This window comes from Triturus cristatus, chromosome 8 (assembly GCF_964204655.1).
Source record: "Triturus cristatus chromosome 8, aTriCri1.1, whole genome shotgun sequence".
Classification (NCBI taxonomy): domain Eukaryota; kingdom Metazoa; phylum Chordata; class Amphibia; order Caudata; family Salamandridae; genus Triturus; species Triturus cristatus.
This window is the reverse complement of record NC_140591.1, coordinates 218,901,898-218,917,799: the sequence shown is the minus strand read 5'-3', so window position 1 is coordinate 218,917,799 and position 15,902 is coordinate 218,901,898. Positions and strand designations below refer to the sequence as shown.

The following is a 15,902-nucleotide window of genomic DNA, read 5'->3' as shown; positions in this document are numbered from 1 at the left end:
CAACATTTCACTAATGCCGATCCCACTAGCCGTTATATTTTGGTGAAAAATTCGCCGCTCTCGTAATCCCTCCTTCCCCCACCCTCTCGACTCTCGCCCCAAAGTTTTGCTAACGAAGGAGGAATTCGCCCTTGCAGAATGTTGTATGATCGTTGATGCAGATAACGACACGATCACGACACGAATAACGATACAAACAGGAAACACGGAACGGTTCTAGATAACGCTGCACACGACTAAAAGGCGCAACAGGGCTCACGTGCTGTACTTTTATGAAAACATTGGGGGATTAGGCGTGCAAAGAAGCAGCTGTGTGTGTAATTTACACCCAAATCTGGTCCACCAACAACATTACAGCATTTCAGACCTACGCCTGCTGAGTTACTGCTTGTGCCGTGTTTAAGTACTTGCTGTTCTTGTACTGTCTATGCTGGGACCTGTCTCGCTAATCCTTCATGCACGTCATTACTCGGTGTATAAAGGGCCAATGCTAACATTTCATTTATGTTTGTTCACTTTAACTTTTGTTTAACTTCCATATAAATGTTTTACAGGAAATGGTTTTCTTTTTACCCAAAGTCCGTGGAAATTGGTCTTTTTTTTTAACCTGTCCCCAGACGCGTGGCCTGGTTAGTCGGGGTACATTAGCTGTAAAGAGAAGTACGGGAAATGCCTTCTAGAATATAACTGTGTGAGTGTTCCACGCATTTGTGTTGCAGTTTCATTACCTAGTTTCTGGGATGTTAGATAGAATCTAAGAACATAACTGTATGCACGAGTAGTGCTCTTAAGCCACCAGAGCATGTTTTTTTAATTATGCATATTTTATGCATTTGTAAGACTTTTGTTTTTTAACACTGCAGGCCATGGTGTCACTTAACTCTTGTAAAACGTTTTGTAATTCTGCTTCTTTCTATTGTGTGTATTTCCTTATGACTAGATACTACTTCACGAGTTCCTCCTACCCATACAGCAGGCCCCTTTTAAAATCTATTTTGAAACGAATTTTAGAGCCCCTAGGCCTTCATTAGGAGATTGTTGGATTTAGGTGCTTACTGGGGCCATAATCTCCGATTCCAGACAGTGTCCCTTCAGCAGAATCTGGCAATTACACATTTTATTACCAGGATGGGGAATAACCAGTTGGACCCAAGAATACTAGGTCCTTTCTGCTGGTTTTCCCATGATTTTGGGGATAAGGGTTCTACACTATGACACTGGCTGAACCCTGAGGTCCTCTTCTCGACAGCAGGTGGCCGTTCCCAAATTTTACCGTGTTCGGATGGCGGCCGCTCCTTCCAAGATCAGGCTGCCCGTGTTTGGAATCTTCTGCCGGTGTCACTTAGACAGGTGCCTGAGTTACTCTCTTTAGGTAGCAGTTGAAAACCTGGCTATTTCAGCAACAACTTTAAATCTTTTTCCTCTTTCAGTGATAGGAACAGTCCTAGCCATGAGGCTCTCTTAGCGCCAAGACACTCTTCCTGGGTAGCTGCGCGCTCTACAAGTACCCTTTAACATAACATAAGCAGGTGGGTGTTGTCTACGAGATGGCCCGTGGAGGTTAGGGAATGGGGCGGGTGGCGTAGAGCCTGGCATTGCTTAATTTCTAATAATTTATGAGCAGAGGCCAAAGTTTTTATTAGGAGGCCACTGTCCAGTCTCGGGGTTGCTGAAAACAAAGGCTCCATATTTTTGATACCAGCTCATGAATCTTTCTTCCATGATTTTCTGTTCTTGTACGTCTTGCAGGTACTTCTCACCCTTGCTTTCTCACTTCGTCAATTTGTCCATCCTTTTCCTGCCATTCTGAGTTTTCTGCCTTCCTCTCGCTCAATCTGGGTCAACATCTGATGATGTGAAAGTCCTGGTCCCCAAAAATTGTGAACTGGTGCCTCCACGAGAGACACCCATACAAAGCGACCACTGGAGTCGGGGCAGACCAAGGCAGGATTCAGTAGGCCGTGGGGAGCGTTTTCTGCTACCCCAGTGGGCTGCATGGGGGTCCTACTCCTACCTGCAGCGGTGTCACTGACCTGCTATTAGGGAGCGTGTGCTGCCTGGTATGGCTCTGAGTTAATGCCCCGCGGTGGCACACCACAATGGGTTATTTGTTTTTCCCTCTCGGATTTTACCTGACCCCAAAGTATCAGAGCGCTTTACATGAGCACCAGTTGCATTACAGATGTACACATTCATTTTGTTAGGCAGAGGAGATTACGTGATTTGCCCAGAATAACGGGATGTTGAGCGTCTCTTGCCGAGACTCGAACTCAGTTCCCCAGCTTCGAGGTCGACCGCTGTAGCCATTACGCTACATCCTCTCCCCAACCCCTTAGCCCGCATCCAACTGAAGAGTTTCCGAGACGCTTGATGGAAAGTGATCAAACTTAGTTATTAAACCATAATGGTGATAATGGTTACTGGCATCATAAATATAGTTGTCAGCTGTTAGGCAGTAGCTCTTGGGTGAGGACAATAGGAAACCTACTCAAACTATCAATTCCTATTAAATTTTTTTTTCAAACACGTTTTATATTGTGCAAACTCGACCGGAAGGTATCAGAGCGCTATAAATGAGCATCAGTTACATTACAGACGCATTCATTTTGTTAGGCATGGGGAGATGAATTGATTTGCCTAGAATCACAGGATGTTGAGCGTCCCTGCCGAGACTCTGACCCTGTGCCCCAGCTTCCAAGCCGACCCCTAGCCATTAGGCCGCATCCAAGTGAAGAGTTTCTGAGACACTTGATGGAAAGTGATCAAACCTAAGACACTGCCAGCTGTACCTCATTTATAAGAAGGATGAGTACAGGGCCCCAACGCTTTTCTTAGGAGCTTGCTGGGGCTGCAAAATATCAAAGCTGCCTAGTCTTGGTTCCATATCATTTTTATTTCTTTATTTTTTTTAAAACCAATTTTTATTGGTTTTCAACAAGCATACATACAGCCCTGTGGGCACCATGATAAATTGGCAGGAAATCAATGTGCAGGACAAGTGTACACCGTGACAGTTTTAGCGACCTCCCAGGTGGGACTGCTCTCAAAGGTGCTCTGCCAAGAATCACAAAGGTGCGATACCAAGTCTACTTCACCCCCCCCCCCCAATCTTGGTTCCATATCATGCTTATTTCTTCCACCACGGTATTCTTCCATTTCTTAATCTCGGTCTTGCCTGTTATTTTCCATCTTTGCTGTCTCCATTTGTCAGAATTGTATTCTCTTCTTGCTCGTGCTCTGGGTTAGAAGTGGCATGCCAGTCCCCTTCACTAAGTTCTGGTGCTAACCACCTGCACGCACACATTTGCCTCCAGACCATGTCACACTGCGCCCTCAGCTAAAGTGACCCTTCTTATCCTCCGCTTCACTTCAGCCTCTTTCCCTTGAATGCTTAGAAGCCTGTGCGCTTGGCATGCATGGCGCACAGGTATTCATTCTCCCTGTGCTCTGTGCACAGTGCCCCTAGGGTTCAGTGTTATATACAACCATTGGTCTGTGTGCATGGGCGTCTTTATCTGTTGCCATCTCTCCATCCATGTATATATATCTGTGGGTCTGTGTGCAAGGTTGCTTGTACGTGTTGTGTGTGTGTGTGTGTGTATGCATATCCGGGCGTTGTCCCTCTGTGCATGCAGTAACCTAAAGCCAGACCATGGCAAAAATATACAAAGTGCCCACACGCTGCAAGAGGCCTTGACTAGAACAGGGTCATCGGGACATGGCTGGATCATGACAGCCAGTGCTTAATTTGTCAACACCAGCGATTGTGATAGTCTGCCACAATATGAAGCTGGCTAGCTAATTTTGAGATGACCACAACAACAGTTAATTATTCATTCAATATATATTAAAAATGACTATTACCTGCCACCCAAACCATTTTTACAGCTTTGGCGGCCTGAACCAGTCCGATTGTCACACTTGTAGGAGTGCGATGGTTAGTAATTCTGTTACTATCATTGGCAGCAAGGCAGGGGCAATGTGTGGAGAAAGCTGTAGTAGCCTCCTAACAAGGGCCCTGGCACTTATTATTATTATTATTATTATTGTTGTTGTTGTTGTTGTTGTTGTTGTTGTTGTTGTTGTTGTTGTTGTTGTTGTTGTTATTATTATTTTTTAATAGAAATTAAGCACTGATGACAGCCCATCCTGCTTTAAAGCAGCCACGAGCGTCCATCCCGCTAGGAAAGTGCCAGAGGCAGAGCTGTGGACACACACAGTGGATTGTCATCATAAAAAGTGTGTGTGTGAAGCCCAAGTCCACCTCTCGGCGCTGTTTAACAGATTCTATTTACTCCCCCAAATGATGCTCATTTTATTGACCTTGGCCTCAGACATAGGCCAGCCAAAGAGAGAACACAGTGCGCCCGCCGGCTCCTTCTTTCAATGAGCCTCTGGGCATTTGCACACCAAAATATAAGCAATATCTGCTAATGTATGAAACGGGAAGGATTAATTAAATGAGAAACAAAGCAGTAAAGAACAATAGAAAATACATTATATGCCTCATATGCCCCAATTCAAGCAGCCTTTTGGCCCGTGGATGTACCCTCTTCGATTTGAATCTCAAACATCCAAGAGTGACAGTCCTTTGCCACCTCCCTGTAAAGAAACACATCAGGTAGGGAGCATGCGCAGCCCCAAAGAGCAGGGGTAAGAGCCTAGTTCTAGTTTTCTTTTTTTTTTTTACTCTGGTTAAATCTCCTGTAACAGTTTCAGAATTGTTACGGCCTATCTTGATCAATTGTCCAGAGCACTCTTGTCAGATCCTAATTTCCCCCCATGCAGGAACTACATTTTCCCTTGAAGGGACCCTACCATGATTGCAAAACACTTAAGAGAGGGGACGGGGAGCTTCAAAAGAAACCGGTCCAGTTACTGTGCTCCCAAGAGTAACGTGATTATCACAAATGGGTAACAGTTCCTAAAGAAATAACATGCTGGCCTATTATGGTCGCTGTGAGAAAATAACTCACAGGATAGGTTGGAAATAGAACGGTATGGAGATTGGGGAATTCCTCCTTTTTGAAAGAGTGCCCTCGCACACCCATGCGGGTGCCATGCTTCATCATTGGGTGTTGCTCCTCGTGGGGGTGGCCCTGCAGTCCCCCACGGGCCCCATAGAGTTCTTTTTAGGAGTAATGTCGCAGTTGTGAATGCGGGTGTGTGGGAAAGGGAAAGTGAGTGATTTAAATTAACACACTGGTACTGTAAAGGACCTTTATTCAGGAGTCTGTGTGGTAAAGATCAAAATAGTGACACCGAAGGACTCATGAAAATTATATCTGAGAGGTGAATATTTCAATAACGCTCCAAACACCGAGGCGGCCGTTACTATTGGTGGGGTTGGATCAAGGAACTCCTAGAGGATTTTCTTTAAGGTGCACTGACACCTACATAAGAGCCTGAATATAGGTACCATAGGGATAATTTTCTTTCACACTTTTTCACTGTCCTGAAGAAACGCCACGGGATCCATTAGGGACCCGTAACATGCGTGAAACATGTCGACCTAACGCACTCACTTACCACTCTCACTTTTGCACTAGTTGACAACAGATCAGAAGGAAATTATTCACCTCTCGGATATAATTTCTCTTGAGTCCTTTGGTGTCACTATATTTATCTTTACCCCACGGACTCCTGAATAAAGGTCCTTTAGGGTACCAGTGTGGCAATTTTAATCACTCACTTTCCCTTTCCCACACAGCCGCAGTCACAACTGCGGCATTACTCCTAAAAAGAACTCAGAAAAAGAGCCCTCTTGCGGGGCCTGTGGTGGACTGCAGTGCCACCCCAACGAGGAGCAACGCCCGATGATGAAGCATGACGCCCTCATGGGTATGTGAGGGCGCTTTTTCAAAAAGGAGGAATTCCCCAATCTCCATACCGTTCTATGTCCAACCTATCCTGTGAGTTATTTTCTCACAGTGACCATAATAGGCCAGCTTGTCGTTTCTTTAGGAACTGTTACCCCTTTGTGATAATCACTTTACCATGATTTACACTATCCCTGTGCAGTGTATAGAGCATCCCACTCTTCCTATGTGCTTCACATCAGTGCCTCAGTACTAACAGGACTACTTTGTCCTTAAAGTGCTTCATTGGACAGCACTCAATCGGGCCACGTTTTCGTCCTTAATTTGATAATCTCTCCTTACTTAGTGATAATTGCCATAGATTTAGTTTTTCATCTGCTGGTTGGCCAGTAGAAAGAATACTTGGTTAACCATTTCGTTTTGCGTTGCCTTCAAAATTCTTTCAATAAAAACTGCTCTTAAAGATCTCAACATCTAGCAAGGCAGCAACAAGTATGATAGTTTTATTTCTTGGTCATTGCTCCCACATGTGTTAGATGTACTGTTCTGTCTTCTTTCCTTAAGCTATTAAGTGAATTTTTATGTTAATTCTTGCAAAGGAATGCCGTCTCCTTTCTTTGCAGTTGTGGTCTTGTGGTGCTTTACAGATTCACACCGAGTCAAATATTTTGTCAATTTGATTCTCGCCTTCTATATGAAATTCTGATATGCCATGTCCAATTGCTGTTTTAACCAAGATTTAGGCCAATGAACTCCCATGAGGGTGAACAGGGTTTTCCAAACACACTGTATTCAAGCTGAACCAATTTCCTGTATGGAAGAAAAGCTTCTGATGTGAGCAGTTCAGACCAGCACATGTTCGTGGGAGGAGCTTCACTTCAGTGCATAGTGCACTACCACTTGTCTTGCTGTTGGCATAGAGCCATGTTCTGGATCCACAGGGCTCTTGAGAGGGTTGGTTGATGGAGTGCTAGGGCTCTTTTCCAAAACTTTATTTAACATATTTTCAGAAGTTGGCAAGAGGCTCCCGAGAGCCAAAAGTCATGCCATGTTACTAGTCCGTGGTTTGGCTGGAAGAACCTCTCCTGTTAAACTGGTATGTTGACTTCATGACTGTTTGTGGAACTCCAGACCCCATTTTCTGCTGCCTCTGCACTCTTAGGTGATCCCAATATATGCTACATCTTGCCTGGGCTGGAGGTTTTGACAATCCACAGGTGTTTGAGTTATTTCTCTTTTTCTTAAGGGTAATTCCCATGTAGAATTTTTACTTTTTATAGGTTTGAAGCACACACCATTCAAATCACGTCACAAATGATAAACAAGACGCACTTTGAGTTGGAGGATACTTCAAGCACCCAAATTGATGCAAGAGCATGTACTGTAACTCCAATCTGTAAATTGTATTATAGCCCTGATGAAGTTGTGGGGGATACATCCCATAAAACGACGAAACACGTGTTGGCTAAGGCTAAAAGAAGATCAAGTAAAATACAAAACCTGAAGACGAGATCTAACCACCTGCGTATTATATATTCTGACTGTTTTTGTACTACACCGTAATTGATTTGAATGGCGTGTGCTTCAAATCTATAAACTGTATTCACCAGTCATTGATTGGTATTAGAGGAGTAGGGTTATCTTCCCAGTATTGAATGCACCGCGGGCCTCACATCCAGTTCAGTATACACTTTATTATTATATGAGCGCCTGAAAACTTATCTACACCCAATTCTAGAAATGTTACTTGCAAGTTTTGGATTTGTCCTGGTTGAAAAATACATTACCATTTTTTTGCCAAAACACAAATTACCATATTCATTAATCAACCGTATTATAGCAGCATCAAAACCACAAACAGATAAAGTACATTCATCCATAGTTGGCCTTTGCTAGAATACTGCCTTGAATGCAAAGCAATTGGGTGCCCCTGCTGATAATTAAAATGCGGTAAAGAGCCCCATCTCTGTTCACCGGTCAGTCCCTGGCTGATTACATCAGAGGAGTGACTAGCGCTCTGAACACAAACTTCTTTGCAGCTCTGAGCACTTGACTAAGGAGAATGAGAAGGGAAGACAAGGGACAGATGGGTTGTGGATAGGGTGCTTGATGTGTTTTTTTAAAGGATTAAAAACACCTTAAACTGAATCTCTTACGCCAAGTAAGAGGGACTCTGCAGTTTCCGTTTCCTTAATGCAGACCTCTCCATGCACCCCACTGAAGATTGGTGCCATGGGCCTGGGTCCAGTTCTCTCACTTAAAAAGCTGGCACCGCATGAATCGCACTTCACGCGAAGGAAGACAACGGATCACACATCACCTCTCCAAACAGCTAAATAACAACATAAACACACCTCACCATGCACAGGGCTAGCAACATGGTGGCAGGTGTGCATGGAGCGAGGCCTCTCTTCTATCCCTCCACTATCCTTTTCAATCCAACTAAAAGATTAACATGTCCACTGCTCAAATTAATTTCATATTTCCCTATACTAATTCCTCACTGATCCTATTTGGATTTCGGAGTAGTCTGCTACCTGCTGAAAAGCGCTTCGACACCTCATCAGGGCTAGCAAGTGCTATATAAATGCAAACCCTTCCCTCTTCTATCCCTCCACTATGCGTTTTCAATCCGAATAACAAACTCAGATGTCCACAGCTCAAATTGATTTCATATCTCGCTATACTAATTCACCACGAACCCTTTTTGGGTTCAGCTTCAAGTTAACGTCAGATCATCTTTCAGTCTGAGAACAAGTACGCCAAGGCTTGTTGCACCTTGCAGCTGCAGCACAACATGCGCCTGAATATTCACCTGAAAAATGGCAACAACATAAAGTGGAAATCATAACTGATGTTGTACACTTCACGGTACAACTTTAGTACCCATCCTCCCAACACGATTCATTCATACATACATACATACATACCACTACTACTGGTATGCTCACTGCATCAAACTTCTAACTAACTGCAAAAACACACAGTAAATAACCCCTCCCGTCAATAAACTGACATTGATGTTCAGACTGCAATAAGTGCTCAACATTGACACTAAAGTAAAATACTAATCGAACTGTGACAAGGGTGTTGCTTGCCACCACATGACAGACTGCTCTCTGTTAAACACAAAAACTGAGCATAAAAGGTATGCTTTAAATCTTCACCTTGCTCTTACCAAGCCCTGGAAACTCTGCTTGAAAGCAAATCTGCACTGGAAAAACATTGGCATGGAAATGCATTATGATTGCACTCTCATGGCGGTGAAGAACGATGGTTAATGTGGGTGTGAAAAAGGCAAAGTGAATGGGGCAATACAGGAGGTTAGTAAATCTCCTCCTCTGTAGCTACAGCACAAAGTGGGGTTCATGCCATATTTGCTTAAGAATCTTTGAATATTCAAGCATGACATTGCGCCTACTGTTCTGACTGTGCTGTTGTCTTGTAAGTTCCCTGAACAGTTAACCAAGGTGTCGGCTTTTCTGGTCTGGCTTGGCAGGGCAGCTGTCTCCATTCCTGTTATCAGTTTGTACATAGAGTGAGCTTTGGCTCCGCCCAGAGATGAATTACCCTTTTACCTCATGCTATTTGCTCTTTGGTGTTAACACTCTGCCTCTTATGAAGTGTTTGCATTGCAATGTATGAAGGACTATTTTTCATCTGAAAGTTTGCTAAATTATGTCCATCTGTATCTCGTAGATGCATTGTATACAGAGAGCAATCTTTGTTGTTGCTGCAGCAGGCTTTTCTTCAATGTGTCAAGACTGAAAATGCAAGGACTACCGATTTGGCTTTGTCAATGCTTATTTACCAGAGCTGTCTCTTAGGGCGCATTGGTTATTTGCGATGTTATGACACTGGAGTGCGAATTGCTCAGCATTCCCTCAATAATGGAGAGTTTTTGGGTTGTACAGACAGCATTTCTAATTGTAACTTAAAAGGTGTGAAAACTCCAAATGCTCACCCTCGTGAACTTTAAGAAGGAAGGGTTTGACAGCCAGTCCATAGATTCATGGGCCGCTGCACTTTCTTGTTAGGCACGGTTGGATTGTGATATTGACTGACGAGCCTTACTTGCTGACCCTTGTAGAAACACGCAGAGATACAGACTAGAGCAGTTCTAAACATGCAGAACGTTTTTACTTATGGTAGAACTCGAACTTGTATGGTTTGTTTTCTGTTTTTTTTATGCACATTTGGCACTGCTGTTTGGGAGGCTCATGATCCATGGCCAATGCACCAATTGAACCACATCATGTGTAGAACATGCTATTCTAATGCAGAGACTGAAATCAATTTTTTACGATTTATTCTAGACATATTTGATGATTTATTAATTTAATACCTAAGACAAATTCATAGTAGATTGTTATGTTTAGGTATCAATGGACTTGTTATGGACAGGTAGCAATGGAAGTGTTTTTAGCTGAATGCAGAAGTATTAGATGTTTTTAACTGTGCAAGGCTTTATGGTTTAAGTTTCATAACTGGTTATAACCTACATTTGATTGACTGACCACCTTGCTGGTAAAAGCTGAAACTTGCAGCTTGAACATACTTGGGCAACTCTTCCACTGGTTTGTATGCGATTACAATTGGGAGACACTTAGGAGTATGTGGAAAAATGTAACTTTAAAAAAACAATACTTTTTGTCATAGTCCGTCCGTTATAAAGCTTTTCTCACCTACTAGCATATGTGCGTAATTTAGTATGAAGTTTTGTTTTGTACTCAGATTGAAGTAAATACAACCAGCCCAACAGTTGTTTCTACAGACAAGGTAATTTGCTCAGTCTTGAAGTAACACAGGCTACAACTAATGTGACAGTTGTTGGACAAATATTGCATTTCACAAGTGTAAGAAATGACCCCATTTTGTCATGCTCCATTAATGTTTGCATGATTGGATTTGCTGGCTTTAGACCTCAGTGCGCCTTACCACTGCTAAACTGCAGTTAAGTACCCGAGCTTCCCCTCTAAAACATATTCTGTTATTGGAAATCCATATTTGGCCTGTTCACCATCCCTATAAATCAGTTGTAAATGGTGTATTTAGTGCACTTACAGCATAGAGAGTAAAATGCCATATGTGGGCTGCAATGTGTATTTACACCACCCACCTATGACAAAAATATATTTATTGCAGGAACACTAGTCTGATGTGGCTAGGCTGCAGTTTAAATACACTGCAGGAAAAGATGTCAGGGAAAATGTGTTTGCCATATAAGAAAAGCATATTTGTATATACCCCTAAGTCACCCTTAAAGTGAGCCTTATAAGCCTACAGAGCAGGGTGCTAGTATAGAAAAATAGGCACACTACTTATTGGAGTTAGTGTGCCCTCCCAGTGAAATAAAACGGAAAAGCCATTTCCCTCCTCCACTTAGGCAAGAGCTAGACAGATGCCTCAAAGTTATTTCCTGTTTAGTTTTTAAAAACTCATTTGATGGTGAATTCAGATTTTTGATAATTTAAGCAGAAAATAACTTTAGATTGCTTGAGTCAGAACTGACTTAAAATCAGTTCTACCTTTTATCACACCCTTGGAGCTGGAATTCATATCCTTGATGGGGAGAGTTATTTACTGTGGCTCAGAAGACAGTGGCTTGCCTCTGTGCCCTGGAAAGGCCAATGTGTGTTAACTGCTGACCTCAGAGCAGGGATTAGCTATCTGACCTCTGCTTCATCACTGGTGAACTGAAATTATGCCTAGCTCTGGTTCCCTGTAAGCTGCTGTTTTTCTTTAGTGCTTGACTTTTTTTAATGTCCTTTTTGCCTTAAAACGTACCAAAATCATGACTCTGGTTCCTTTAATCTATTTTGGAAAACTTCGTCTCCTTTTGCGCATTAAAAATTTGTTTTTTCTTTTGGTTTGGGGATTTTATTATGTTGTGTTCTCTGATTTAAAATTGCTGGTACTGCTTGAAATTAGTACGTACTTCTCTGGGCATTGCCTGCTACTTGTGATACAGCTACCAGGGATTCTCAGGGATTTAGATTCGCAGGGATTCTCTCAGAAGTGTGGTTTGACCGCGCAAGAGTGAGTTTATCGAGGTACTGTCCCATTATCAAATTAATAGCCCCATTTCTGTCTACAAATTAGAAATGTTGATTTTTTTTTCTAGACAGCCTCCTTGGAACCTATTGAAACACAGGCATCTCTCAGCATCTATTGTCACACAGTCTCACAGGCATGAATTCTAGAATCACGCCTTCTATCCTGGAATGTAATTTGGCATGAGCATTTTCCAGTTGGAGTTGACACTTTATCCTGCGAGCTACCAGAAAGATGTGTATATGCAACTGCAGGACAAAGGGGAGCTGCAGTGAAGGTCCTATATACATTCAAAGGTCGCTGCAGACCCTCTTATCAGACTGACGCAAGGCCGACAGCCTCTTCGGTGTGGGTGTGTCACCTGTCGCCATCCTTTCATGAGGTCATTGACGCTGCATCTTCCCGTCATCGAGAAAGCCGTCTTTATGGCGGGCGCCTGTCAGGCTCTACAAAAGGGGAAACACGTGTTGCATTTTACAAACATTATCTCGTTTTGCTTCCTGAGATTCTCAATTCGACCGTTTTCCATCCCACCACTACAGCGTGCTATGTTAGTTTGCAAGATGAGTTAACAGGCAGTTGGGTTACCAAAGTAGATAACATTAGATACCTCTCTGTACTGCAGTGCGAGGGCTTCTGATAACGTATCCCCATACATTTTATGGCCTCTTTTCTATTAGGCATTGCCCTGAACTGGAGAGCGACAAGTGTCGGCAGACTGTAGACTCTGCTCTTAGCAGAAACTTGTCACCGTCCAGGCTTGCGTTGCTTTGCCATTTCTTTCTCTACCCGGCGACACACTTTAGTTTGCAGTTTAATATGGCCAGACCAGGCCTAGAGGCTTTAGAACGTGTTACATAAGCACCAGCATACCTTGCAGGAGGTTATATGTTTTCTTTTGCGGTACATGAAGATAACGTTTTTTGCCCAGAATCGCAGGCGGTGGAGCTGACTCCGGGGTTCAAACCTGCTTCCTAAGTTACAAAATTAGCAACTCTGACCTTTAGGGCACGTCTCCCACGACTGTGAGAACTGGTACACCGTTGTGACTCCCGATACCCAGACTTGTGGTTAGTTTCTTTTCAGGAGATGGGATCCTTTCATCCTGCTTCCTCCTCTTTTCCTGAGCAGGTGTCACATGATTGGGTTGTGTATAGCTTCGTGTTTCATGCATTGTATGGCATCGGTACGTGTGAAGCGTGCATCTAACTGAGGAAAATCGAAACATGATCACCCCACTAAAGGGGCTAGTATAAGGTTAAGAAGGGTGGACTATGTTCTGGTCAGAAAATAGGAGACAACGTTGCCTGTGGTTGATGGAAGTACATATTAAATGCACTTTGCGCTTAGAAGAAACTTAGATTCAGAGTTTGCTATATACGAGCAAAATAAACAGAAAGTTCGCTAGATTTTTTTAAAGCATTTTTATTTCCCAAGTATATACAATCACATGCAACACAAGCAGGATAGAAAAAAACAGTTTTTCTCATTTAAAAAAGTAATACAAACTATGCCTTTAAAAATGCTCTAAACTTCCGACACTGCACCTATAAAAATACCATTCACTTTAGAATTTGCGGGAACACAATAAATACAATAGGGAAGCTGCGAAAGGATCTTAACTATACTCTCTTCTAATAGTATCCCTTTTTAGTTCGTCAGTATTTAAAAAGCCCAGAAAACTATACATACAGCATGGCATTTGAGTATTTTTTTTCTTTTCTTTTGAAATATGATTTCTTTTCGTAAACAACGCACTTACTTGTTCTTCCAATTCATCAAGATGCCTTTTTTTAGTACATTGTACCACCACTGCTCTAATTTTTTCTGTTCTGTCTTTATTGTAATTATATATGCTGTTTTTACACTTTTTTTATTGCCTTTTAAATACTAAATCAGACATTACATACATTGAGATGCTCAGCTGAAGAACAGCACCACGCCGGAAGATGATAATATATGCAGTTTAATGCTCTGTTTGCCTTTGTCAGGATTTCCGCTATATAAAAAAAGAGAAATCAATCTTAAAAACAAATTATGTATCCTCGATCGTTTACCAGAAGATTTAAAACCCTACGAGGTCAGATCATTGAATATAAATATTTTTCTTAGGGAGAAAGCTGTCCAGTTAAGTTAATTTTTCAGATGACTCATTTCAGATAATCATGCCAGGTTGCATTTTTGAAGGGTTATATTTGGAACAGCAGGACTCATCATAACGGTGTAACTCGTGCTCTTGTTTCCGAGACAAATGGGACAGACACAGTATTCTTTGTCGTGTCAATCTCAGATTAATATCTGGGCCATGTCTGTTAATTTATGAACATTTTTGTAGCTGTTCCTCAAAATGTAGTTCTTTCCAATCATCGCTAACTAGTCAAACTGAGGTGTGTAAACTTAATTCTGTTCTTGGCCATGTGGTTGCAGTTGTCACAGGCTATATGCCGCAGAGGATCTGTTGCTGATGCAGACAATATTTAAGAGAATAAAGGATTCAGCTGTTTATGTAGGACTAAGTTTCCTGGAGACATTCCATTGAAAGGACAGTTTCCACGTTCAAATTCATTGAGAATTTGGATTTTTCATATTTAATTGAAAGGGTGTATTTTGCCCTCTGACGAAACCTTCCGTAGCACTGCGATTCCTTCTTTAGTCTTTTTTTCAAGTTTTTTTATCTTTAAAATATTCATTGTTGTGTATTCAAATACAGATCAAGTTTCTTTCTTTGCTGAATTACAGAAACATTTTCTTAATGGTTTCACGGTCCTACATTTCTGCTTATCACCTCTAGACATTTAACACAAAACTAGTTTAGGTGTCCCAGCCTCCGATAAACTAATAGATTTTAGGTTTGCTGTAAGACAAATGTGCAATAGATATCATGGTATCAAATTCCTCTAGAGCAACACTTTTTTAGCCTTTTGAAAGAAAACCCATGCCCCGTTAGTAAAAAAGGCCAAACATTTATCAAACTGGTTAAAACCATTTCATTGGGTACATCTCTGGCATTTTCTTTGAATCCAAAGAAATTGGGCAGCACTATCATTACAATCACATTTTGTATGCCCCAGTAACCAAGATTCAGCGTTTTCATGTTCCAGAATCAGATTTTGTCTGCTCTATAGTGGGTCCAAATTATGAAACCATCAAAAGGGTTTCTATGGCCCATTGGAATTTTGATTCCTAAATGTGTTACATATAGAATTTAAGATGGGTAACCGTGAATTACGGGGTTGTTTTTCACCAAGGGGTTCTGAGTGATATCAAATAGGCAATGAGTGTGAAGCCACCCAGATGTGTGGCCTGAGTGTGCTTTAACAATCCTGAATGTTCTCATTGGTAATCTTGTTGTCATGCATTTTCTTATCTGCTTGTACTATTAATAGTTACTTTTGAAGCTTAGCCCAGATGATTAAAGTACGTCTTCACTAGACCAGCATTTGGTCGACAATTTACTACTTAGCTCTAATACTGAGCTACAGCTAAGTGCTAGGAGGATGGTGATGTTAGCTTGTCATTGCCTCTTAACACCACAATCATTTTTTTTCTTTGCCACTCTGCATCTACCAGCCAGGCAAACAATCTGTGTGATTTGCTTCTGTGAGCTCTCCATAGAGCAGTAGGTTAATGCCTTCGGTAGGTGTGCTGTATTAGCTGCGCAAGTTCTGTTGCATTTCATCCGTGCTTTCTTTCTCTGACAGAATTCAACAGTTCAATTAGGTAATCATTCGTGCACACTTCTTTTCTGTCTGCTTTGATGTCAGATTGCTTAATGACAGATGGTTTTATATGGGCATATTATATACCTTAAATATCACCTTATGGCATAGAAAAGTTGCTTATTATTACGGTTGTGGGCTATTGAATGAAGATATTTCTACAACCAAACTACAGGGCCAATTGACCTGAGATCCAAATTGGTTATCACATTTCAATGCAGTGCTTATTATGGTCCCCATGTTTGGAGAAAAATATACCCTTTCTCACTCAAAGTAGTTTGCTTAGAACGTGCAAGAGGCAGTAAACACT

General features: G+C 42.0%; 1 protein-coding gene across 4 annotated transcripts in view; it reads left to right on the top strand.

Moving 5' to 3' along the window:
* The window catches only part of LOC146801864 (uncharacterized), a 122,809-nt gene that overhangs the window by 1,233 nt on the left and 105,674 nt on the right, over positions 1–15,902 (top strand). The gene's annotated exons all lie outside the window — the stretch shown is intronic.